The sequence below is a fragment of the Molossus molossus genome, unplaced genomic scaffold (assembly GCF_014108415.1).
Source record: "Molossus molossus isolate mMolMol1 unplaced genomic scaffold, mMolMol1.p scaffold_m16_p_3, whole genome shotgun sequence".
Classification (NCBI taxonomy): Eukaryota; Metazoa; Chordata; class Mammalia; order Chiroptera; family Molossidae; genus Molossus; species Molossus molossus.
In genome coordinates this window covers 24,794,731-24,822,173 of record NW_023425366.1, presented here as the reverse complement: position 1 = coordinate 24,822,173, position 27,443 = coordinate 24,794,731, and positions in this window count along the sequence as shown.

Genomic DNA, 27,443 nt, shown 5'->3' with positions numbered 1-27,443 from the left:
CAGTTACTTCATCAGCCTTAGTTGAACTGATGCTCTGGTTGGCCACCAATGCCACTTATATTTTCATGAAGAGAGAAAGCTGGATGGTAATTAACTTCCGTTGTATTCCTAAAAATATTTTCACCTAATTTGGTTTCTCTCAAAAAAGAGTCTAGATACCAAGTTGTATATTTTTCTTTAAAATTAGGGTCACAACCCTGTTCGGTCACGATAAGTTTCCTTGTACTACTTTTTGTTATTTCTTCTTCCACACCTACCCTGAAACCACTAACATAGTAACTGTTCTTATAGTGTTACCTCTGTGTACATCATATAAATGGAATCAGACAGTATGTAAATTATATTATATTTGCATTCTTATTCTCTTTTCGACTTCCATATTCAAAGTGGATTTTCATTTCATTAATTTAGAATGGATTGATTGATTCATTCATTCATTTAAGTCATTGAAAATGCATTGTTTTCTAAATTTTATTTGCATTTCAATTCTCTTTTGGACTTCTGCATTCTGAGTGGATTTAGAATTCTCTGATTTAATTTTATTGAAAAAATATATATGGTGTGTATGTATGCATATGTATACACATATGTATATATAATTATCTCTATTATATATATAATATACTGATATATTACAAGTGTTTTATATTGTGGTGATATTTGCTTTTTTAGTGAGTCTATCTATCTATCTATCTATCTATCTATCTATCTATCATCTATCTATCTATCTATCTATCTATCTATCTATCTAGAGCGCATGTACTGTGGTGAAAATACTGACATATTCCTAGTGGTTTTATATTTCTGTGGTGACTCTTGCCTTTTGCCATGGGATGTTGACCACTTTGCACCTGATTCCTGTACACAGTCTTATGTGATTTAGCAATCAATGACTATAATATTTGTGGTAGAGACCTAAATGCAACAAATATAATATATTTATAAGTTTCTTACTCATTATTTAAAAAAGCAGAACAAAGCTAAATGATCTCCCCTACCCCCATAGAGAAATGCTTCACAGTAATTTTCCATTTCAGTATAAACATTTTCCAGTTTACTTTTCTTTTTCTTTCCTTTGTTCAACATTAACACTTGCTTATTTCATAACCAATCATTTATCATTTGTTAAATATTTGCTTACACAGTGTTTCATTTGAGAAAAAAATACATCTAGATTTCAAAAGAAAGGCATTAATCAATTCTTTACAGGCATGTAATTTACTCTTTCAGACTATGGCCATGTAATAAAATTGCATTTTTTCTAATCTGTCCTCTCTTGCTTAATGAACTTGCTTACAAATCAAATGATACAATGAGGAAGAAATTAAATTATGAATTTAATTGATAAAGTGTCATTTTCTCTGGCACTATTGAAACCCTCCCTGTTCTACTGAAAGTTTCCAGACTGGTTAATTCTACTAATCTTCCCACGCTCCAAATTCATCCCTTGCCTAGCTCTTAGCTTTATCTTTATAAAACACAATTCTAATCCTATTATTGCCCTGCTAAAGTTTTCTTGATGGTCTCTCACCACTGACCTAACTAAACCCAGATTTCTTACCCTATCACTTAAAATTTTCTGTAAAATGGCTCCAAAAAAACAGTATTGGTTTATCTTTCCATTACAGCCCCGAATTCCCATATGCTCTCATTATATTGCATTTTGTAATATTTTTAAAACAAGCCCAAACTAACTTTGCCCATACATGGAAGGTTGTGCAAAGTAAATATTAGTTCCCTTCAACTAACCAGGAAGAGAAGTAAGCAATATCAAATCTACAATTTAAGAGGCTTCAGAGTTAAGAAATAGGTAAATGATAACTATATTATTATTAACATCTTAATTTTGTTGTTATATATTATACTATGTCAGATTAAACTTATTTTTAAGCTTTTTTGTATGCCAGTAATTATGTATAAAGCTTAATGTAACATTTATAAATAATAGTTATACTATTGTAAATGCCAATATTTTAATTGATTAAATGTAAATTGCAGCCATTTTAACAGTAACTTGTAGAAGACTTCTCTGTGACCATGAATGCTTTAAAATTTATAGAGATTGGAAATTGGGTAAGTCATGCAAATAATTTTTGTAGCAATTAATGATTGAAGTCTAAATTCTGAAATCTATTTAAAGCCGGATGCTAAACTGTGGCAGATTTTGTTAGCAAAAATTTCTTTATCATGATGACTTTAAAAGATGAAATCTAATGAACCTCTTTATTTTTTCTCCCTCCTATATAGTATTGCATATATAAAACACACATACATGGAAATTTTTCAGATGGCATCAGAGGGTGTGTGAAAATATTTACATCCATCCATGTATGCACTGTGGATTCCTGAAATGCAGTATGTGTTCAAATTTGTGCTAAGTTCCCAAACCACATCTCCTGAAATCAAAAAGTCATTAAATGTTAACACGTCATAGAATTAATTTCATAGTTGTTAAATTGTAACAAGTCTAGATATTCTGAAACTAAAGGACAAAAGCTAAAGAAAATAAGTTTTTATTTTCTCATTTTAAATATAGTGTTACATACCCATATGTTTGCATAGATGCATATAAATGTATATACATGCAGAATTTCCCAGCAGCTGTCAGTGTCTATGATTTGACGAGTCTACTGAAGACCAAGGGAACATCAATCTAAAACAATGCATAATAAAATATGGTCACATTTCATGTCACTACTTTACTTGTGTTACGTTAACAAATTACCACACTTAGCAGCTCAAACAGCACAAATGCATTATCTCAGAGTTGACATGAGTCAAGATCCAGGCAGGGGTCAGTCGTCAGTTCTGGGTCTCGTCAGGCAGAAATGAAGTTATTGGTCATGCCTCTGGTCTTAGGCCTTGGGCTCCTCTTCAACCTGATACAAGTTATTGGCTGAATTCAGTTTCTTGAAGCTATAAGACTGAAGTCCTGTCTTTTTGGGAAAGAGGAGTGGTGCATTCGACCAGGTTTTGCTCTCAACTCCTAGAAAGGATCTTCAAGACCTGCTCACAAGCCCCTCTCAAAACACGGCATCTAATTTTTGTTTGTTTATTTTATAAGCCAGAAGAAGAATCTCATTTGCTTGAAATATCTCCATATAATCTCTTAAATTGGAGTTGCATTTAATCTAATCTATTCAAGAGAATGAAAAATTCTATATTCACAGTTCTGCCCACACTCAAGGGGAGGGGAATATGGATGTATACACCAGGGCACAGAACTCAGGAATCACCTGAGAAATTTGCCTAACAGAATTCAACAAACATGCTTGAATGACCTGAGAAATTTGCCTAACATAATTTAACAAACATGGTTGAATGTCAGTAATTTCAGTAATTGAGCTGTATTAATACCCTGTTAATGGCCTTAAGATGCCTCAAACCTGAGGTCTATTTGAATCAAAAGTTAAGATTTAAATTATAGGAATCACTAGGCTCCATTCCAGTCAATTAAATGAGACTTTCTGGTAATGTAGCCAGGCTGTGACCTTTTTAATATTTATCAAGAGATTCTAACATGCAACCAGGGTCAAAAGCCACTTTCTTTAATAGAAAAAGCACACGAAGACCTGTGTTTATATAACTTACCTGTTTCTATTAGTCTTAGGTTTGGTTTTATTGATTTTTCTGCCGATTGAGAATTTAAAAGTGCTTTTCTTTGAAGCAAATTATCCATTTTGTTAGAAAAATAGCACAAATCCTGGTATATTTTAAGAATGAAGTATATATTTGGTGGATAAATAACAGAGGAATATAATTTAATTTACATGAAGGTATTGACATGTAGCACAAGCCTTCTGAATAGGTAACAGGAGAAGAAATAAGACAGGGAAGAGAAAATTATTTAAATATGTATGTGTTCTAATATTGAGCACACATAATATAAGGTAAAGTCAAAATTACTAAATGATTGATTACTGGCTTTACCAGATAAAGACAAAGAAACTTTTTTAGAATTTATACACCTTGTTTTTTTTTGGTTTTGTTTGGTTTTTGTAGCAAAAAGATCTATTGAAAAATTCTCACCCTGAACTGGTGTAGCATATGATACAGTATTGCCACGCCCTGAAACTGACTAGAGAAAACACACTTGTTTCCAAAGTTGTCCTACAAAATGCATAAAAAGCAGTTTCTGCCATGACTGTGTCTAACTCTTCACCCCTGGACATTGCAATGCATCCTACCAATGGCTATGGGTTTTTCAGATTTTGCAACTAATAAAAGCTAGAGGGGTATTCAGACTAAAGCCTTTCCTATTGCAAAGGCTGTGGGTCATGATGCTCAAACAAGCCGTTCATTAACCTTACCTTCTATTGGAAATTATTTTCCATGACACCTAGGTACAGTTTGTACTTTACTGTTTCTATCAGTAGGTGTAAATACGAAGAAAATAATTTTACTCTTCTGCTGTAGACTTTATTGTGTTAATGAAATGATGTTTTTGGAGTGTGGACTTAAAAGGCTGTGTTTATGAAGGGAAAGCAGAACGCATTAATTTTTAATATTCCAGAAAATACAACATTTTATATTTTCAGAAAATATTACATTTTATGTTTCAGGAAGTACAACATTTTATATTTCAGAACATATAACAAGGAAATAAAAGTAACAGTAAAATCATCGACAGGTTGATATTCAGTTTCAAGGAGATATTACTGCAGAATTTATAAATTTAAATTATACACAAACTGGGCAAAATGGTAATTATTTTTCTTATATAAGTTTCCTGTCTGCCTTTAATCTGCCTGCTGAATATTTAGATTTGGGCATATCTCTTTATTGCTCTTAAATAACCAGATCCTTAAATATCCCTACTTTGGAATAAACAGGATAGGAGCATTGTAACTTGGTGTTACCAGAGTCTAGAAAAAATTCTGAAATTATTTGCCCAGTATGTTTAAGTTATTAGTGTCTGACGTGTGAGAATAGGATGCTACATAATTTGCAGAATGATAGGTAACCTCAAGTCAGAAAATAGTTTCTGTTGGCAATGCTTGTTTGGGAGATTAATTTTATATTAAAAGTGTCTAGCAAAATAACTGGAATATAGTAGGCACTATGTGAAAGTCATAAGTGAAAGTAATTTGAATAATTTAAAATTGTATCAATTATAGGATATTTTAACACTTTTAAGATACTAATTTTGTCATAAAATTTACACATTATATAGTATCAAGGGATAGCTGAAAATTTTATTAAGACACTTGAATGTGACTGGTCAATAAGACATCAGTAAAATGCAAAATTTGCATTCATATGCTACTTTTTTCTGATTTCAATGTTTGCACCATTAATTAATATCAAGCAGTGTTCATTAAACAACTAAGTGCAACAAGCAACAGCAGAATATAGTCATTATATATCCATCCATCTTGTATTCTTTTCATTGTGCCCACATTGGCCTTGGGCATTGTCTAGACATACTTAGTTTATGAATTTACACAATCTTTGTGAGTTTTGTGGTCATTACCATATTCAGAAATCTCAAGTAGTTTTATCTATTCTTTAAAGGTAAAGACCTTTGCCCTACTGGTGTGGCTCAGTGGTTGAGCGCCAATTCATGCACCAAGAGGTTGCCAGTTTGATTCCTAGTCAGGGCACATGCCCAGGTTGTGGGCTCAATCCCCAGTGGGGGGCATGCAGGAGGCAGCCAATCAATGTTCTCTCTCATCTATGTTTCTATTTCTCTCTCCCTTTCCCTTCCTCTCTAAAATAAATAAATAAATAAATAAATAAATAAATAAATAAGTAAAGTCATTTATGTATTATGATGTTTATTTATTTGTTAGAATATTAATGTTTAACAATTTTTAAGGGAAATTTTTAATTAAGTTTAGTAGGGTGACATTGGTTAATAAAATTATATTGTACAGTTAAATTTTAAATATATTCATGTTATTAGGGTTGTTTAGTTTTTCTTAGTGCTCTGCTTACTAGTTTTCTGGTTACATTTATTCTTTAGTCATTTTCCCCTAATCAATTTCCCCCATAAATCCTCTTTATTTTAGAGAAAATTGTGCTGAATGCAACATTTACAGAATATCTACTAGACGTGTTTCTATTTAATTTTATATTATATATTGGATAAGAAGTATCTATTAGAAAATAAATTATGCTGTTATGATGAATCAAATTAAAATCTAAACATGTAAACATTTAATACTTATATTCTAGTTGCAAAATTGTAATTAATCGAATTCACTTAATATTTTTCAAAGTCCAGTTTGTACCAGTCTTTGTATTAAGTGATAAGATTAAAATTTGTCCAAAAAATTAAATTTTGTTCCTGCCCTTGTGAAATTTTTATTCTAGCTGAAGAGATAGAGATATAGAAAATTACAATACCATACAATAATGAGAACTTAGGAGTGGTGCAAAGTATTTGAAGGAGCAGAAGAGAGTGATGCTATTAAGATTTCTGAATTGAAATTAACAAACTCACACTAGCTAGTTTTATTAAGAAAGATATTTATTAATTTTATTAAGTCACTTGGAAATTTTCAAGGAAATCCAAAAAATGAAGTTTGGTAGTTGCACAACCAGGAATGTTGTCAAAATTAAATCACAGGGCTATTACGGTAAAGCACCTTCACTGTTTCTTCTGAGCACTGATGGGAGCGTGCCTCATTCAGAGAGGTCACTAAATATGATACCACTGCTGCTGTACTCATTGGAATAAAATTAGTGAGAGACTTGTTTCCACATTACACTAGTTTCTGAAGAAGATGAGTTTTATGAAGAAGTATCTAACTGAGCCTACTCTAAATTTTTTAAAAGTAAGATTCTGGTTTCTACTTTTAAGAGTCATGGGATCTCATAAGTTAAACTTTGCCCACACAAAGAAAAAACATACATAAGTTTTGGCCAAACAATTATGTTGACACTAATTCAATACTGTCCACCCCTTAGTTTGCCAGCCTAAACTCACCTAAACTGACACAAAACAGCAATGACAATAAAGTCATAAGAAGAAGGAAGACTTCCAGACCTGTTTTATGAGGCCAGAAAAATTCTAATTTCAAAACCAGATAAAGACACTACAAAAAAAGAAAACTATAGGCCAATATTCCTGATGAACATAGATGCCAAAATCCTTAACAAAATACTAGCAAATTGAATCCAGCAATACATTAAAAAAATTATTCACCATGACCAAGTTCATAAACTAAGTATGTCTAGACAATGCCCAAGGCCAATGTGGGCACAATGAAAAGAATACAAGATGGATGGATATATAATGACTATATTCTGCTGCTGCTTGTTGCACTTAGTTGTTTAATGAACACTGCTTGATATTAATTAATGGTGCAAACATTGAAATCAGAAAAAAGTAGCATATGAATGCAAATTTTGCATTTTACTGATGTCTTATTGACCAGGATTTCAAGGCTGGTACAATATTGGCATATCAATAAATGTTATACACCACATAAACAAAATGAAAGATAAAAACCATATGATCATATCAATAGATGCTGAAAAAGCATTTGAAAAAATCCAGTACCCATTTCTGATAAAAACGCTCAGCAATGTGGGTGTTAGATCTTTGAATGTTCGGTAAAACTCCCCCGTGAAGCCATCAGGGCCTGGCCTTTTGTTTGCTGGGATAGTCTTGACATCTTGTAATCAAGACATCTTCAATTTCCTTAGTTGCTATTGGTCTGTTCAAGTTTTCTATCTTTTCCCTGTTCAGTTTTGGGAGACTATCTGTTTCTAGAAATTTGTCCATTTTACCTAGATTGTCCAATTTGGAACCGTATAATTATTCATAGTATTTGTTAATGACCCTTTGTAATTCTGTGGTGTCAGTTGTTACTTCTCCTCTTTCATTTCTGATTTTGTGTATTTGGGTTCTCTCTCTTTGTTTCTTGGTGATTTTAGTTAAGGGTCCATCAATCTTGTTTATCTTTTCTAAGAGTCAGCTCTTTGTTTCATTGATCCTTTAAATTGTTGTTTTTTTTTGTTTTTGTTTTTTTTTGGTCTCTATGTTGTTTATTTCCGCTCTGATCTTTACTATTTCATTTGTTCTACCTGCTCTGGGAATTTCTTTTTGTTTGCTTTCTAGTTATTTGAGCTGTGACATTAGATAGTTAATTAGAAATTTTTCTTATTTCTTGAAGTAGGCCTGTAGTGCTATGAACTTCTTTCTCAGAACTGCTCTTGCTGCATTCCATAGATTTGGTGTTGTGTGTTCATTTTCCTTGGTATCCAGGAAGTTTTAATTTCTTCCTTGATGTCCTTGGTAAGCCACTCATTGTTTAATAACATGTTATTTGACCTTCATGCTTTCAAATGTCTTTGCATATTCTTATTGTAATTGATTTCTAGTTTGATGCCATTGTGATCTGAGAAAATGCTTGATATAATTTCAATCTTCTTGAACTTGTAGTAACTTAGGTTGTGCCCTAACATGTGGTCTATCTTTGAGAAGAATGTGAATTCTACCAGTTTTGGGGTGTGATTCTCTGTAGATATCTATTAAATCCACTTAATCTAGTGCATCATTTAGATTCTCTGTTTCCTTGTTATTTTTTTTGTCTAGAGGTTCTATCCAGTAATGACAGCAGAAGGGTGTTGAAGTCCCCTGCTATCATTGTATTGCTGTCTATTTCCTCTTTGAAGTCCTCCAGAAGGTTTTCAATATATGTTGGTGCTCCAAGGTTATGTCTTCCTGTTGGAGAGATTCTTTCAATATTATGTAGTGACCTTCTTTGTCTCTAGGTTTGGCCTTCATTTGGAAATCTATTTTATCTGATGTGAGTATTGCGGCCCCCACTTTTTTTCCTTTCCGTTTGCTTGGAAAATTTTTTCTATCCTTTCATTTTCAACCTATGTGAATTTTTTGTTGTGAGGTGGTTCTCTTGTAAACAACATATATGTGAGTCATGCTTTCTTATCCAGTCAGCTACTCTGTGTCTTTTGATCAGAGCATTCAATTCATTTACATTTAAGGTTATTATTAATGTGCACTTATTTATTGCCATTTTTGTTTATTGTGGTTTTATTTTTCTTTCTATTTTTTCTACTAATTACAGCAGTCCTTTAACATTTCTTGCAGTGCTTTCTGGTGCTAATGTATTCCCTCAGCCTTTTTTTTTCCTCTGGGAAGTTCTTTATTTCATCTGCAATTTTGAATGATAGCCTTGCTGGATTCAGTTTCCTGTATTCAGATCCTTGTTTTTCATGACCTGGATTACTTCATGCCATTCCCATCTGGCCTGTAGTGTTTCTGCTGAGAAGTCAGCTGAGAGCCTTATGTGGATTCCTTTGTAGGTAACCTGTTGCTTATCTCTTGCTGCCTTTAGAATTCTCTCTTTGTCTGTAATTTTTGGCATTTTAATTATTATGTTTTGGTGTGGGCCTGTTTACGTTCTTCTTACTTGGGGCTCCTGTGCTTCTAGAACTTGAAAGCCTTCTTCCTTCACCAAGTTACGGAAGTTTTCTGTCACTATTTCTTCAAATATATTCTCTATCCCTTGCTCATTATTTTCTTCTTCGGAAACTCCTATGATACAAATGTTGTTACAGTTAACTTAAGCTGTCTTCCTGTTTTTTTATTTATTTATTTATTTTCTTTTTTTTTTTTTTTTATCCTCACCTGAGGATATTTTTCCATTTTTTGTACAGATAGAGTGGGAGGGAGAGAGAGGAAGGGAGAGAGAGAGAGAAACATCCACGTGAAGGGACACATCGAGTGGCTGCCACCCGCACGACCAACCAGGGCCGGGGACAAACTGCAACCGAAGTACGTGCCCTTAGCGGGAACCGAACCCAGGTCTCTCCAAACCGCAGGCCGACGCTCTAACCGCTGAGCCAAACCGGCCAGGGCTATTTATTTATTTTCTTTTGGTGTTCTGATTTGTTGATTTTTTTCTACCCTGTCTTCTAATCCACTGATCTGGTCTTCAGATTCCTCTAGTCTGCTGGTTATTCTTTCCAATATGTTCTTTATTTCTGCTATGTCATTCTTCTTTTCCACTTGGTTGGTTTTCAATGTTTCTATATCTTTACTCATGATTGTTGAGCTCCTTACTCATGCTGTTGAGCTTCATCAAGATCATGGCTCTGAACTCTATCTTTGATAACTTGCTTCACTGCATTTCTTTTATCTCATCTTTAGTAGAGTTCTGTTGTTTTTTCATTTGGGATTTGTTTCTTTGTTTCACCATTTTGGCTATCTCATTGGGGTTTGGAGCCTGCCAAATTTTCCCTGTGGGTGTTGGTGTTCTGCTGTTTGTGGCTCCCTCTCCTGGGTTTGGATGAGTGTGAGAGGACCAACGTTAAACACTACTGTCAAGTCTTACTTCCCTGGGTAGATTTGCGAGCCCAGGAAAGGTTGATATCCTCTAGCTTTTTGCCTGGAGGCTATTAGTCTCAGTTATTTGATGAGCCTTGGGTTGTAGCCCTCAGCTGAATGAAAAACTCTCTCAGGTATTCGGTGTAAAAGGATTTTCAGAGGGTGGGCCAGATGCTCACTGTTAATGAGCCTCAATTTGAATTTCTATGGCCCAGCTTGTTGGGGTCAAATCTTCAAGGGAGGGGTTGTTTCTCCCCAGGCCTCCGAAAATGGGCTCCCTGAGCAAGATGGCCACTGTCCTGTGTGGTCGTGACACAACAAAAATTCTCACTGCCCTTCAAATCATGGGCATCCTCACAGAGTTCCAGTCCATTCTGCCCTCTCTCTCTGCCAGAGCCCAAGGTGAGTAGCTATAGCTAATTAGTGCTCTATTCCAGCCCTCTACACCATGGGGCCAGTTTGGGATTTTATCCCTGAGGGAGCTGTTCATAGCTAAAACAGCTGCTGTTCATGGGCTCCCAGCCTCTCGTGCTTCTGCAGACATACGAGTCTCAAGTCCGTGTCTTTTTTTCTGTCTTTGGTTATATGGATCCTCTACAGTTGCTTTTCTGTTCCTTTTTCCCAACGATTTGTCTCTATTTTAGTTGTAATTACAGTTTGGTCCTGGGAGACGGTCTTTGTAGCTTCCATTCACTCTGCCACCATTTTGGAATCTCCTGAGGCCAATTTTTCTCATTCAAGAAAAGTGTTCAATAAGGACAGACTTTGCCAGATACCATTTAAGGGCTTGCTGGATGAATTTAGTAGGAACTTCTATGTGTGCCATACCATCTTCCAGGGCAATAGAGGAAACAAAGGCAGCAACCAGGTGAACATACCAGTGAAAAACAGAACATGCTCACCTGGCCCTGAGGAGGAGTTTTAGGAACTGGATCTGGTCATGCATATTACACATGTTGGCCAGGAGAGTCCAAACTGTGAGGCATGTTGAGATGGACTGAGGGTAAGATATTTTTGGCCAGGACTCCTATCTTGTCTCTTTTTCAGTAGTTTGTATTCCATTACAGGCATAATGTGTTTTAACAGAGCTAACTTACAGCAGAACAACAGGATCCCAATAGATGTTGTTACTGACCCTTTTCTTTTCAGTGCATATTCTATAATAGATACTTTGTGGAACATGCTATCGTATAATACAAAGACATCTATAATTTGCATATTGTTTTAAAGGTTTGTGTATATGCTTCTTCTCCAAACATTTGACCCAAAATTTAAAATATTACTTCTAGGCCTTTGATCCACCGGCTAAGTTTTTGTAAATTTACGTACATTCCTCTGTACTCTTAATTCAGGACACTTCTTTCCACATTAAGTGAATGATTAAGGTCAGTGCCAAAAGCTCCATCACTGGAGAATAACTTACCTCACAGGGGCACTTAAGACCTTATGTAAGAATGTCTGTAGCAAAGCAGCAGGCCATTTTTAATCCACACCAACATACCAAGCTAATTTATTCATAAATCAAGTCGAGTATTTTTATTCTACCCTCAACTCAAATAAGGATTATCTCATGATGCCATAGTTATGGCTACAGTGATGATTAACATGAGTATTTTTACTACATTTATATACAGCTTACATATACCTAGTACCAAATCTATGACTTTCATCTTATGGTGGATGCTACCATGCCTGCTCAACAACTCAATAATGTAGTGAACCTTAAAGGAAATAGCTCATTTTAAGAAGATCAAGCCTCAAGGTCATTCACAACCCTTGGCCAGATGCTCAGTCTCCACCAGAAGAATTCTATAACTTTGCACTAAAGCTCTTTTTTTGTGGCTTGCTGGGGACACTATATAAGTTCTTCTACAACAAATACCCCTATTAATATGTTTCTGATTAATTATACGGCCAAAGTTACATTCTGCTTCCACCTACTTCAAACCTACAACATTCATGTCACTTGATGAAAGGATCTGAGAGCATTTCCAAGTATAGAATATACTGCCTCCAAAGTGCAGAAGCTATGTTTGTGCTTACTTTTAAGAGGTATAAAGTTTAACAACTGGTATTTTATCTTGGAGGAGATGTTCTAGTGTGCCCAAGAATATTGAAATACTAAAATGTTCACCAATATGTCAAGTCTTTGAATTTGTTCCATTTAGAGGCAAGGTCCAGAACTTTCTACACAATTCACAGTTGTTGTTGGCTAAGGATGGTTTGTATTGCCCAAGGGCAACCCTTCAAAGAAGTGTACACGTTTTATCCATCAAAGTAGGCTGTCTGCTACAGCATTAAAATCAATATTTAGTCTAATCTAAAATTATTATTTTCTTTCCTGATTAAACTTATGGAAATTCATAAATTTTATTCATAAAGTTCATGTTATGATTTTTAGCATACACACATACACATACATTAGATAAGAAAATCTTTCAAGTCTTCTTTTTGTGAATAAGCTGTTTTTTCTACAATTTGGCTTTGCAATTGGTCCCTAAGAGTAAGTCCTGGTCTTATAGGTCTAGAGAAAATGAGACATTAGAGGGAGGCAAAATGAAGTTATTTGGATTCTCCTTGCACTTTAGCCGCCTGCCTCAGGTGTGATGAGTTCAGCATTCTAAAGCAATGCAGAAATGTCTGCATCAAATGGTTAGAAGGATAAATGCACAGAACTGCTTTGGCTGGCAAAATACAATCAGTGGGGTTCCTGGATTTGAGTCCAGTGAATCTTTTCTTATGACCCCTTTACAACGGTCAAGTTTCATCTTTACTGATAAATGACTTAACTTTCATGTAGTAAATTCAATGAGGCTGGGAATTAAACTGACCTAATATGGCAGCCCAAAGGAACAAATCTTTAGTGCAAAATTTGGCTGTATGAACACTATTTCAGAAAGAAGTAAGATTTTTCAGAGGAGAGTCTCTTTGACTTTGACTTTGTTCTGAGCTTGGAATTCAGGACTTATCTTAAAATTTTCTTAATTTAACTTTTCTGCAACAACCAGCTAAATTCTTTAGTTTTTGAATTATGTATGTCCTTGACAATATTCCTTATCAGTTGATATCTAATTCCCAAAGCCTTGCCTTCATTTTGCATGTCTTTCTAAATGACATATGTGATACTTCAACTGCTTAACTCTCTATGAGATAGATCCACAATGTCGTCTTCTGTGATTAAACACAGTTTTTATTGTCATCATAGTCAAGCAGGTCTAATAACCAATTATTCACCCCCTTTCTTGTGAAAGCCTTTTACCTGCAGCTTCTTGGTACTAATTTATCAGTCACTGTTCTTTGCTGAAAAAAATAGAAATTATTCTATAAATGTTAAACAAATGTTATTTATTTTTAAATGCTTATATTTAGTGAATATGTAGGTTGTCTGGAAAACCAAAATCGAACACTAGAGAGTTAAAAAAATACATATTTCAAATTATACTCTGAGATGATCTGTTGGTGCCACATTTATGTTGTCAGGGAGCATGAACATTAAAACACCAATACTGACACTGGACTCTGGACCCCGACACTAATACTGCTCTCCGTGCTGAATCTGCAAGCTGAACATCCCTGCTACTACTCCATCAGAACGGAATCTCTATGTGGGCTAATTTTTCAGATTCACTAACTTTTAAATTATGCTAATTTGGTTAACATAGTTATATAAGAGACAGGAAAAAGTGAATTATAGGTCCCAGTCTTTCCAAATTATGTGCTTATAACTCGACATTTTCCAAAATACGAGAAAGGTATTCCAAAATGTTCACTGACCAAATAGGATGCCACGTGGTCAATATGATGAAAAATGGAATCAGCATTTGGAAGTACTTAAAAGGTAAATCTATGAAATTAAATTCTTATAAGTGAAATGAAAGATAGTATATAAGAAAAACAGTTTATAAGAAAGAGACCAAGTGAAGGAGGTCAGAATAACAAAGCTACAGAAGTATAAGCATAAAATTATGGTGAGGCAGGTGGGGGAAGAGAACTGAGAGCAAAGGACCAGGTTTGAGAAGCAAGCTGTGACTACATCAGGCAAGACAATGGATTCCAAGCAGAGGCCACTAAAAGAACTATGAGATGTCTAAGACTGTACCCTACTTGCAAACTGTCAGTTTCATGGATGCTAATAGAAAACACAAGCCTTCACAATGATGACAGCAGTTATATCTATGATGATTTCTGTGCTGGACTCCTAAGATCACATTCACACTATGTAAAGAAACCCAGATGACACCTGCCCATATAGGGAATTACAGGAAAGAAATGGTGAGTTTAGGGGACCAAAATGTTTTACATTGTTTTAAATTAATTCTTCACAGCTGCGAGGTCCAGGCCCCCATTGCGTGGTAAGCTAGCCTGCTTTTGTTGTGGATGGAGACATTGTCTTTGTTTTATTAGACTGACCCTGCTTGCCCTTTGCTCCAAAAAGAAATATCTCCACATACCAAGGATATTCAATATTCAGGTATTTTTTAAAGGAGTGCAAGGCAAAAGGTAATCAGTGTCTACCTGATGACATTAAAACATGATAGTTGCAGGGAGAATCATTCAATATTTCCAGAATGCTCCTCGCAGTCTGCTGGGACCATACTTTTCTAGCTCCTCTGGGTTCGTCAGAGCCAGCTCGTCATACTGGGCCCAGATGTTCACCATTATCTTGCTGAGGTCCTGAGTGAGATTTGGGGCATGAAACTCTATGGCCATCCCACAGTTGGCAATCCGGCTTTGTAGGAGTCCAATAAAAAGTTCAGAGATCACTGAACATTAAAAAATATATATTTTGAGCATGAAGATACTTGACCGATGAATCTTCTTCTCTTTCTTTATCTTTTTCTAAATGAACTCTGGAATGTGAAGAATGTTTTGAGATGTCTTTCTTAAATAAAAATAATTGGGATTCTAGATAACAGATTTAAAGAGAAGAAGTGGAAGAATTGTATATTGGGTCAAGAAAAAAGAAGTACAATACTATGTAGAAATTAGAGTATAGATAAAATTATAACTTAATATTTCAACTAGCCTTAAGATTGTGTATATATAAGTTCATACGATAATATTTCTTCCTCATATATACTTTTTATGTATACAGATGTTAGCAGGTATTAATACAAGTGCAAAAACATATTTGTATCAGGTTAAAAAAGTAATAAATACATGCATATTAACACATACACAACACAAACACTGTGTTTGTAAACAACAGTACTCTTATATATGTATATACATATGTGTGTATATATATATATTTTACAACTCTGTATGTATTAGGTGACTGTTGATTGCAAATAGGACATTAAATTTAGCAACTCTTGTGTTCAATATTGTACAAGGAATATTTCACTATGGATGCAGTTTTCAAGTAAGTCATGCATACTCCATAATTATCCAACTATGCCCTCCTAGAAATATTTGATATTTCTAGAGGATCTTATGAAACTCATATGGTAGACATTAAATGAACTTGTTTTGGGTATACTAATATTTTGATGGGCAATTGCAATAGTAAATTGCTGCAAGATTATTGACTTTATGGACCTAGAATAGAGATAAAGGAGATGTGTATTATCTAGATATTTGAATTGAGTCATGGTTTCATCTCGAACTGAAGATACTTTCTAAAACTCTGAGAGTTCTTTTCTAGTTCTTTCTATGATCACAGCCTGACACTGGCTATCACTGCTTCTGTGAGACTGATCTCTGCTCTCTTCACTTTCTCTATTTTTATATTCATATTCTCTTCTTACTCTGATTTCTCTAAAGATGCTATCTTCTGTGTTAAAAATGTCTCTTTCAGGCTTCACAGGCATGCTGAAATCATAATAGTCACATACATGAGCATAAAGCCAGGTATTTCATTCTTCTCAAAAGTTTGGAGGATCCAATGTGCATTTTTAAAAATACAAAACAAAGGTTTTCTTGTTATTTTGCTATTGTTGCTATTCCTCCATTATTGTTTCATTTGCTAACAAAGAATGTATCACACTAGAGCAGCAATTTTCAACTCTTTCATCTCATGGCACACATAAACTAATTACGAAAATTCTGCCCTACACCATAAAATGCATTTTTTGCCAATCTGACAAAAAATTGGTATTATTTAGATTCATTCACAATGGACAACTGTTATTATGTTGGTTGTTATTTATTTATTTATTTATTTATTTTTATTTTTGACAATCTAAGGGAAAAGAGGTCAGTGCCCTTGACTAAATACTCTGGTATTGCATGTTTTCAAATTCATTGTGACATACATGTGTGCCTGCCACAGCACACCGTTGAAAATTGTTATATTAGTATTATGAATACTACAATATACTGACTTTTGTGTATATCCAGGGTGATAAATTATATTTAAACATTTTCTATTTTCTAATATGGCATCAGAATTCATGCAGATATTTTTATAATTAAATTTATTGGGGTAACGATGGTTAATAAAATATGTTTAATGTGTATAATATTATTTGTATATTGCATTGTATGTCACCACCCAAAATCTAGTCTTCTTCCATCACCATATATTTGACCCCTTCCCCCCTTTTCATCCTCATCCTGCCCCCTTCTCCTGTGTCTATGAGTTTATTTGCTTTTTGTTGTTACATTTTTTTTTGTATCCCATATAAGAGTGAAATCATATAGTTTTTGTTCTTTTCTGTCTGATTTATTCACTTAGCATAGTACTCTTAATATCCATCCATGTTGTTTCAAATGGTAATATTTTATCCTTTTTTTTTTATGGTAGAGTAATATTTCATTGTATAAAGTGCCACAATGTCTCTCTCCAGTCATGGGTTGAAGGACACCTGGGTTGTTTCCATGTCTTGGCTCCTGTAAATAATGCTGCAATAAACATAAGGGTGCATCCATCTTTATAATTAAATGTTTCACTTTCTTGGGGGGTGGGGGTGGTAGATACCCAGAAAAGAGATTTCTGGGTCATATGGTAGCTGTATTCTTAATTTGTTGAGGACTCTCCATATTGTGTTAGAGAGGATGTGGAGAGGAGGAACATTCATGCACTGCTGGTGGAATGCACATTTATGCGGCCTCTGCAGAAAACAATATGGAGGTTCTTTGTGAAAATATGTACAACCCATGTTCCTCTCCTTAACTTATTTTGCTTATTCTGTGTCCAACAGTGGTAAGTAGAATTTTCTTCATAAGAAATGAATAATATTTCTCAGTGAAAACTTTTTTCTCATTTGATAGTGCATTGTTCTTAATTTCATTTTGACAATATAAATGCATTACATTTATCATTTATTTGAATTTTCTTCCTAGTTTCTTGATAACATATCATGATGCTACTTGCACAATTTTCTTTAGTTTTAGAAATAATGTGACATTTTTCAAACATTGTTTTCCAGAAAACATATTTATTTTATGTTTGGTTTAACACCAAGAATAAGAACTTTGAAAATTAGTATCCTCAATTGTAATACTTGAATAAGATGAAACATAGAGGATCCCACAATTAATTTCTTAGGGAAGAAGATATGACAAAGTTGTACAAGTTAATTAGTGTGCAAAAAAATTATGTAAAAATTCAAAGATTAAAATGTATAAGCCTGAGGTGCATATTTTTAATTTAGGAATTCCTTTTTGATAAAAACAATCAGAAGTGATTTGGGTTTTTTTGGCTCAACACACCATCTTAAGCTATTCTAGTATTTTCAAACCATAAGTTCAGTGGAATTGCTTTTGCCTTTTGTCTGGGCAGGAAGGGAAATCTGAGCGAACCTGATTCCGTAAGCAATGAGCTGACTCACAAAGTTAGCTGTTAGGTTACATAATTTAATTGAATCTGACTCTTCTTGGCTGATTTGCTTCTTTCTCCTACATCTTACTTTTTCTCCTCAATTTTGTATTAAACCTGACATACACTTAAGGAACCTGAGAAATAATGCATCCAATCAGAGGCCTTGTTTATGTCTTTTAAATGTAAATATTTTGGTCTTTACATCAAGCCTTAGGCAAAATGATGATACTATTTTTTCTTTTCCATTCCCAATCGGTGCCTGTGGCCTAGTCCACCTTAGCAGAGTCTAGCTGTCTAGCTGGCAGGTAGTCTTGGAAGGCTCGTCATTCCTGAGACGTTAGTCATACTATTTAAAGTCTTCATACTTGTAGAAAATTATACAGATTGAGAGGAACACTAGAGATAGATGGAGTTCTAAACATCCAAAAACAGGACTCACTATGGTAAATAACCAGAGACAATGACAAGAGGTGACACTATTTAGCAGAAGCCCTCTTATTTGGTACTAATCATCAGCAATTTACTTTAAAAGGTTATTTAAAATGAAGTAGAAAATTAAAATAATGATGTATAGATAACTTCAACCATTTTATGTAAGCTTTAAACTTATAAGTGTATATTTTTTCAGCAATAATTTGACATGGCATCAAAGTCCTTTTTCTGAAAAAAATTGTAAAATTTAAATAATTGCATTAAAAAGTACAACCGACATGAACAAGCGTGAGCATAACACAAATGACTTTTGGAAAGCACACAACTAAATCAGTGAAGCGAGTATGCAAACTGCCACAGAAAGTAGGCTACCAGCCATGTGTCCATTGTATCATGGGCATTTGACTATTTACCCTTTTATTTATTTATTTTTTCATTTTAGTAAGAATACTTAACGAGATATACTATCTTAACACAATTTTAAGTGCACAATATAACACTGTTAAGTATAGGTACAATGTTGTACAACAGATCTCTAGAATTATTTATCTTGCCTAACAGAACTTTATACCCATTAAATAGCACTTACCATTCCTCACCTCTCTCCAGCCCCTTGCAAACATGAACTTACTCTCTGGGACTATGAGTTTTACTATTTTAGATATTTTATATAAATGAAATCATGAATATTTTTCTGTAACTGGCTTACTCCACTTAGCATAGAGTCTTTAAGGTTCATCCATAGTTTCACGTATTGAGGATTTATTTTTTATTTTTTTTTAAGGCTGAATAATATATATCACATTGTATGTATATACCACATTTTCTTTTCTCCATTCATCCACTGACCAGCACTTCAATTGTTTCTGTATCTTGCTTGTTGTGAATAATGCTGCAATGGAAATGAGAATCTTGAAGTACCTGTGCTGCCCTGTTAGTGTTTTTCAAAGAGAGAATGAAAGACATTAGTTAATCCCAATTGGTTAAAAGACAGTACTAAAAGTTAATCAGTATTTTAATGTAGTATTTAGTGCCACCATGACCATTTTGCAGGTTATTCTAACAGTCTGCTCCATACAGCATTTTCTCACATGTTACTTCTAGAGCTATAAAATAAATTAAACAACCAGAAGGAACTGGACAAGAGAGGTTAAAACAACAAACAAATAATGTTTGATTTTGAATGAGTTATTAGGGTTTAATCAATGTTCAAAAACACATTACAAAATATGAAAAAGGTAAGTAGTTTAATAAACAGTAATTTGGGTTTGCACAACTCCAGCGTTGCCACCTTGCTGGCGTACACAGTCCTGCTACCTTCCTGTGTTCACTGTGATGTGGCTACATGGGTCTCCAGGCTTTGCTTTAGTCAGGAAAGACACCTTTTCTCTTATTTTTCTCCTATTGCGTGTCCCACTGCCCACACCCACTATATGGCTCCATCTTCAGAACATATATGGTCTTTGCTCTAATGTCTCAACCCTTTAATGTACTCTCTTACTACTTTATAGACACAAATAGTAGTTAACACTACCTAGCATTTAATCGTGTGTTGATGTGTTTTCCTTATTGTTTCTTAGTGCAAGAAGTTAAGGTTCGTTACAGCAGTGAAATTGATTTTCTAGTGCTGGGAACAAATAATAAATATTTGCATTCAATGCACCAACAATAAATATTTCTTGAAGAATGAATGGTTGCCTATTTTATGTACTGTAGTCATCATTTTGAATGCATTTTTAGTTGAGTATGACCATCTAATCTCTCTCAAATATTCTTTTTATATTTTCATCATTATAACACAAAAAAGAATAATTTCAATGATTATAATGATGCTTATTATTCAATTTTAAAATTATTATGAAAAGAGATAATAAAGATTATATCTTGCCTTAAGTGTTCCAATAGCTTCCTAATTTGTTGAAGTTGTTGAATCAGGAATGCTCAGTTTATTTTTCTGAGGTTTTTCCAATCAAATCAGTCACTCAATTATCCAAAGAAAGTGTGTAATAATGGAAGTATTGTCCAGGAGTGTTCCATTAATGAAATAAACTTTATGGGAAGGTAACATAATAAGAAGGGGCAACAATCCATTCAAATTGTATTTCTCATGGTGACTTTAGAAGTCTTTTGTTGAAATGATATTTTGCCTCTTCAAACTCAGCTCATCAAAGGTTAAAAAGCATTACATGAGGGCAAAATTCAGGTTTCTGGTACTTTAGTGCCTTTCTTGAGAACTAGATGTTAGCATCCCCAAAGACTTCAACAGTCTTAAGGGATAAGCAGTTGGCTTTATCTCCACTAAATAACAGATAAGGAGGTCATGTAGATAATTGGCCTCTTTGGATATTGGAGGAAGCATATTCCCCACCAGGGAAATTTATTACTGTGCCTATCTAAACATTTGGCAAACTTAAATGAGGTTGCCTGTATTTAGAAGTTTTGTACACAGTTTAAGCAACCAGAAAGCAGTTCTTAAATTTGATGTGCTTTCTCCTTCAGACATTGTGGACTAACAGGTGTCTTAATACCAAGTGTGAACTTCATTGCAATATGATTCTGCTGGTAATTTCTGGTTTCTGTGCTTTGGACTAAGACTTTCTGCACATGCTAAATGGTGCACAAACACTAACTGGAGCCATTTCTAGATCATTACAGACAAATGGGGCAGACAGACTATCTCAACAAAGGATACCCTTTCCTGTGAAATGTATATCTTGCAATGGAATCAATGTTTTCCAAGTTGTGGAAAGACCCAGAATATTCCATTGTGAAACAGAAATAAGTGTTCTAATCAAGTGAAAGCTCTGCCCTTAAGACCTTAACTAACTTCAGCCCTGGCCAGTTTGGCTCAGCAGTTAGAGCGTCGGCCTGCAGTCCAGAGAGACCCGGGTTCGGTTCCTGCCTAAGGGCACATACCTTGGTTGCAGTTTTTCCCCGGCCCTGTCGTGTGGGTGGCAACCACTTGATGTGTCCCTTTCATGTCCATGTTTCTCTCTCTCTCTCTCTCCCACTCTATCTGAACAAAAAGTGGAAATATGTCCTCTGGTGAGGATAAAAAAAAACAGCCTTAACTAACTTCACAAAAAGTGGTGGCAACCTACACTCTGGTTCCACCTGCTGTTTACCTAAACTGCTGGCTCACTTTTGCTTCCACTTACATGATTTCTCATCTAGTGATGAAACCATGGGTTACTCATGGCATAGCCATACTCCACAATGACAATGAACTGTAAGTAGCTTATGCTATTAGAATTGAGGGCCATGGGTTGAAGAATCCAGGCATTTTTTTTTTGTAGAGAGATAAATTTGTCTTAAATTGACCGAAATTTATCTTTATGTAGGTTCATGGACTGTTACTAAAAATTTAAATTTATAGTAAGTTTATTGTGTTATGATACTAGACTATTAAAGACAATATGAGAAAATCTATAGAAAAAAAGCACAATAACTTTATTTTACATTCAACCTTGAGATATATATATATATATATATATATATATAATCTCCAATTAAAAAGAGCCCACTTGGAGAAAATTTTCTGAAATTACATAGGTGATCAAGCATGCTTTGTCATCATCTTTTCTCCAGCCTACTGGATACATACTTGAACACACCTTGGAAATGTAAACATCAGAAAGAAGTGGGGTTCAAAGATAAGTTTTAAAGACAAATCCAAGTGCAGGGACCATGGGAACTGAATTCCCATCCTGCCCTCTGCCTCAACCCTCTTGCATCATAATTTTTTCTGCATGTAAAGCTCACTCACTGAAGATTTTGAGTTATCGGTGTATGATTATAGTACGCTTCTAGAAATTCACTGGCCATTTTCTACAACCAGCTAGTGTTTCCTACATACATAGAATTGTAATGTTCTAAACTGCTATTTTCTTAAAAAATAATATTTTGGGGCAAAGAGTTTTATTTCTGATACATTTTTGTATCTCTTTATAGGTGGTATCAGTAAGAAACTCTATTTTCTATCATTTCATTTCTATTTGAAATATTGTGTGTTTTTTGTTTTGTTTTTATTAATAAAGAAGCAGTTATTTTCTTCAGGAGAATTATTTAAAGTTTGTTTACAGTATTTTCTCTTAAATGTGTATTCCAGGATATGAATAGAAAATTACTGGTATGGAGATCGTTATGATAAATTATTGATTTACAAAGAAACTGAAAACCCCTGTTTTAAATCTATATTGAGGATCATGAGTACAAGTTCTGACTTTAGCAAATTGGCAGGTTGTTTAAAAATACAGAAATACATCAAATTTCCTTTTAATAAATATTTTTAATGAAGTTGCTTAATTTGGGCAGATCCTTAAATATGTTACAGTTATTCAAAGGTTTATGAATATACTGCTTATCTAGTCAGTGAGTACAAATGAAATAGCCAGGCTATTTGTCAGTGACATGATTAGATAGCCTCTAAAATGCTTGTAATTATGTTTAGAAAACATCAGTTTTTCCTTTAGTGATGGAGAACATTTTCTGCATATTTACAACATTTGTAAGCTCCTAGAATGGTAACATAGTAAGTGAGAAAGCATCTATTCAAGTTGAAATTTATTGCACCATGTTGCTTTTGTAAGTGTTTCAGGTAAATTAGGAATAAGGATCTGAGAGAACAAAATGAGAAATGTGTCTTAGAGTTTCTTTATGAATGTCTTTGAAACTGTATGAAAGTTTGCTTTTACTTATTTGTTATTTCATTCTTTTATCTCCCTTCCCTTCTTTATCCCTTGTTTTCATATCTGAAGTGGCATTTAGCTAACACAGGAAAATTACATTATTATTATTAATGGAAAAGAGAGCCGTACATTTTACTTATGTTCTGATTCACAAATATTCATTAATTTTGGGATAGCTGAGGTGCAAATATACATTTTTATTTCATTAAATTCTAGTTTATATTTCTTTTGTGTTGCTCATCCTGTACATTCATTTAAAAATAGTTAAGGATAAAATATTTCAGTTTGCACAACCATTTTAAGAATAATTGAATCCATCAACAACATTTAATCAGGGAAGTATTTTTTACTTTATGTGAAATGCATCAGAAATAAATTCTTTGCCCCAAATCTTATTTTAAAAAAATGAATTGATCAATAAACTCAGACCAAATCTTCTTGAATTCCTACAGGTCTTGTGAAAATTGCTATTACACGAGCAGGATAAACCCATTTAAAGTAATAAACCTTCAGCAAATGAAATATTTTCACAGGAGAAGCATAGTTAGCATTCTAACTGCCTGTTTGTTTTGCTACAGTAAAGGCTTTTTTTTTTTTTTTGTTGCTGTAAAATATTGAACAGAGGAAAAACATCTGAAAGCAGAGTTAACTATGGAAATTTTTATTGACTGTGGTCTTGGAAGTGCTTCTGCCTGATAACAAAATGTATGCTGTTTCTCGGCCCGGACTAATAACCCAGCCTGCTCTTTGCAGTTATCAACAGCTGCAGTCATGTAGGTCAGGCTCCTCAGGTTTGCCTCTAGGGCCCACAGCTCTGGGTCCGCTGGCTGTCTGAGTTGCGGGGGTGTTTCTGTGCTGTGGGTAAGGTGCGTTGATTTTCAGGCTGGCCTTGGCCTTGCTTTGTCTCTCTACATCTTGTTAACTTTTTGTCTCCATCTCAGACAAATTAGCCAACTAATTCTGCACTTACTATGGATTTTTCTATTACTTATTGTATTTTATGGGCTTTTGACTTTTTAATAACTTATTTAAGCAGTTTTCTCCCCATCCAAAGTCAAAACCACAAATGCATCTCATGCATAATTGCTGTTGCCAAAATTCCCTCTGAGGTGGCGCTCTGTTCTTTCTCTCTCTTCCTTGAACTGTGTTTACGTCCAGTGACTGTTGCCTGATTTCACACTTTGAGTCTTTGCTGGGGCTGTTTTAACTGCAATGCTTTTGTTTGTTTTTTAACTTTAGATAATGATGATTCCCATCTTTCCCTTCATGCTGGCTAGAAACCAATCTGGACTCAGTTTCCACACTCAGTCAAGACAGGCTCCCATTGCTCTAGCTTCAAGTAATTTGAATGTTTGCCCTGTGTCAAAAGACATTGCCTGAAATATAATCGGGTGAGTCTTCATCCTGATCCCAACCCATACTTATCTGCTGCAACTGACAGGTGCTTCTGAGAACGCTAATTCCCCAGTTATGGACTCTGACTCTTGACTCCACAGAGCTGCAGTCACTGTTGATAGGCTTAGAGAGATCCTATATTTTTTCTAAGCCATTTATTGAAATGAAATTTACATACTATACAATTTTCCCATTTAGAGTGTAAATTCAGTAGTTTTTCTAATATTCACAGAGTTGTATAATCATTACCAAAATCAACTTTAAAACATTTTCATCACCATCTCTACCCCTAAATACCTTCTCCTCATTATATGTCAATCCCCAATTTCTCCCAGATGTCAACCCACTAATCTGTATGTCTCTATACATGTATTTAGTTTGGACTTTTCATATAAAGAGAATTTTATAATACACGATGTTTGGTGACTAGCTTCTTTAGTATGTTTTCTAGGTTCATCTAGGCTATAGTGTGTGTCATACTTTCTTCTTTTTATTGCTGAAGAACTTTCCAGTGCACAGATGTACAACATTTTGTTTAGCCATTCATCGGCTGATGGGCATTTGGATTGTTTCCATTCGTTATCTATTCTGAACAATGCTGCCATGAATCTTCGTTTACAAGTTTTTGTGGATCATGTTTCTGTTTCTCTTGGGTCATATAGTAAGTCTCTGTTTAAGTCTTGAGAAAGTGCTGAACTGTTTCAGAGTGGCCTCACCATTTCACATTCCCGTGAGCAGTGGACAAGGGTTCCAATTCTTCACATCCTAAACAACAATGACTATCTTTCTTGTTTATTATAACTAACCTAATGAATGTGAGATGATACCTCCTTGTGGTTTTGATTTGTGTTTGTCTAATGACTAACGATGTTGAGAAATTTTCATGTGCATATTGGCTATTTGTATTATTTGGAGAAATGTCTATTCACATTATTTGTCTATTTTTATTTGTTTTTGTTTTTTTATCCTCACCCAAGGACATTTTTCCATTTTTTGTTCAGATAGAGTGGGAGGGAGAGAGAGGAAGAGAGAGAGAGAGAAACATCGACGTGAAGGGGACACATCGATTGGTTGCCACCCGCATGACCAACCAGGGCCGGAAACAAAGTGCAAAGGAGATACGCACCCTTAGCGGGAGCCGAATCTGGGTCTCTCTGGACTGTAGGCCAATGCTCTAATCACTGAGCCAAACCGGCCTGGGCTCTTTGTCTATTTTTATTTTTATTTTTTTTTATCCTCACCCGAGGATATTTTTTCCATTTTTTGTACAGATAGAGTGGGAGGGAGAGAGAGAGAAACATCAACGTGAAGGGACACATCAAGTGGCTGCCACTCGCACGACCAACCAGGGCCGGGGACAAATTGCAACCAAAGTACGTGCCCTTAGCGGGAACCGAACCCGGGTCTCTCCGGACCGCAGGCCAACGCTTTAACCGCTGAGCCAAACTGGCCAGGGCTCTTTGTCTATTTTTAGAGGAAATTGTTTTTATTATTAAATTGTGGTAATTTTGTATATTTTATATATGTTTATTATACATATGAATACATATTTTTTTACATACTTTGAGTTGTCTCCTCACTTTATTTTTCTTTTAATCCTCACCCAAAGATATTTTTTTCATTAATTTTTTAGATACAGTGGAAAAGAGGGAGGGGGAAAGAGAGAAACATTGATGTGAGAGAGACACATTGATTGGTTGCCTCCCAGATGATCTGCATTGGTGCCTGGGATCAAACCTGTAACCCAGGTACATGCCTTTGACCTGGAATCGAACCTTGGACCCTTCAGTCTGTGGGCTGTTGCTCTAACCACTGAACAAAAGTGGCAAGGGCTTCACTTTGTTGATGGAATTTTTTAAGGCACAAATTTTAAATTTAGTTATATCAAATTATCTATTTTTTTTCTTTTTCTCGTTCTGTTGGTGCTCATATGGACTCTTGATAAAGATTGACGAGTTTCATTCTGCCTTTTTTTGCCTCAATGTTAACCTTCAATAAAAGCAATCTTGAAACAGTTGAAGTAAATAAAAGTTAAAGTTCAGTGCTCAGTGGCTCCATGTTCATTATTTTGTTTTGTTTTTTTTAATTTGGGTTCTTTAATCTTGCACATTTAATATGCAAATTTTCTTTGGGATCATCAACTTTACTTGAAATATAGAGGCAAATTTATAATTAGTGAAAACAAGGTTAATAATGTAGGGCCTCTGTGAATTATTTCTGGACTTGTTATACCAAAAATAAACAATTATGTTCTCCATCAAGCAGCATACACACTATGACAGCTCAATCTCTTCTGTGCCACTGCTAGGAATCAGATATCTCTGATTTCTCCTCACAAGAGATTTTACTTGTTCATATATTCTAGTTTCTTTTTTTATGAGTCACAGCAATTGGGCATTTTTAACCTTGCTTTATAGGAAAGATCAATACTGTGGCCCCTCTCCTCCAGTATGACTGATTTTTCTGAGTTGATCCATCTGCATCATCAAATACAGGACATTGCAAGATAAGAAAAATAGGAATCCACTTCTCATCATCAACAGAAATTTAGGAACCTGTGCGCTAAACTGAGGGAAGCTGAACTTTTTCTGCCCTTTTTTCAGTGGCTATTTTTCCATGTTTATATTATACTTTTCATTGTGTAAGCTTCTAACAACTCCTTTCATGCTGAACTGTCACACCTGGATCTTTGGATAATTATTTTTTGGCCTGCTGGGTTCTTCTTCAAAACTGAAGCAATAATACATTTTATAATTGTTATTTATAGTGGCTTTCTCCTGACCAGAAATCTGATGGTTACAGTGCTGATGGGAACTGTTAATGGATACCCCAGCAGCCATAGAGAACAGGGATTATTCGAGAT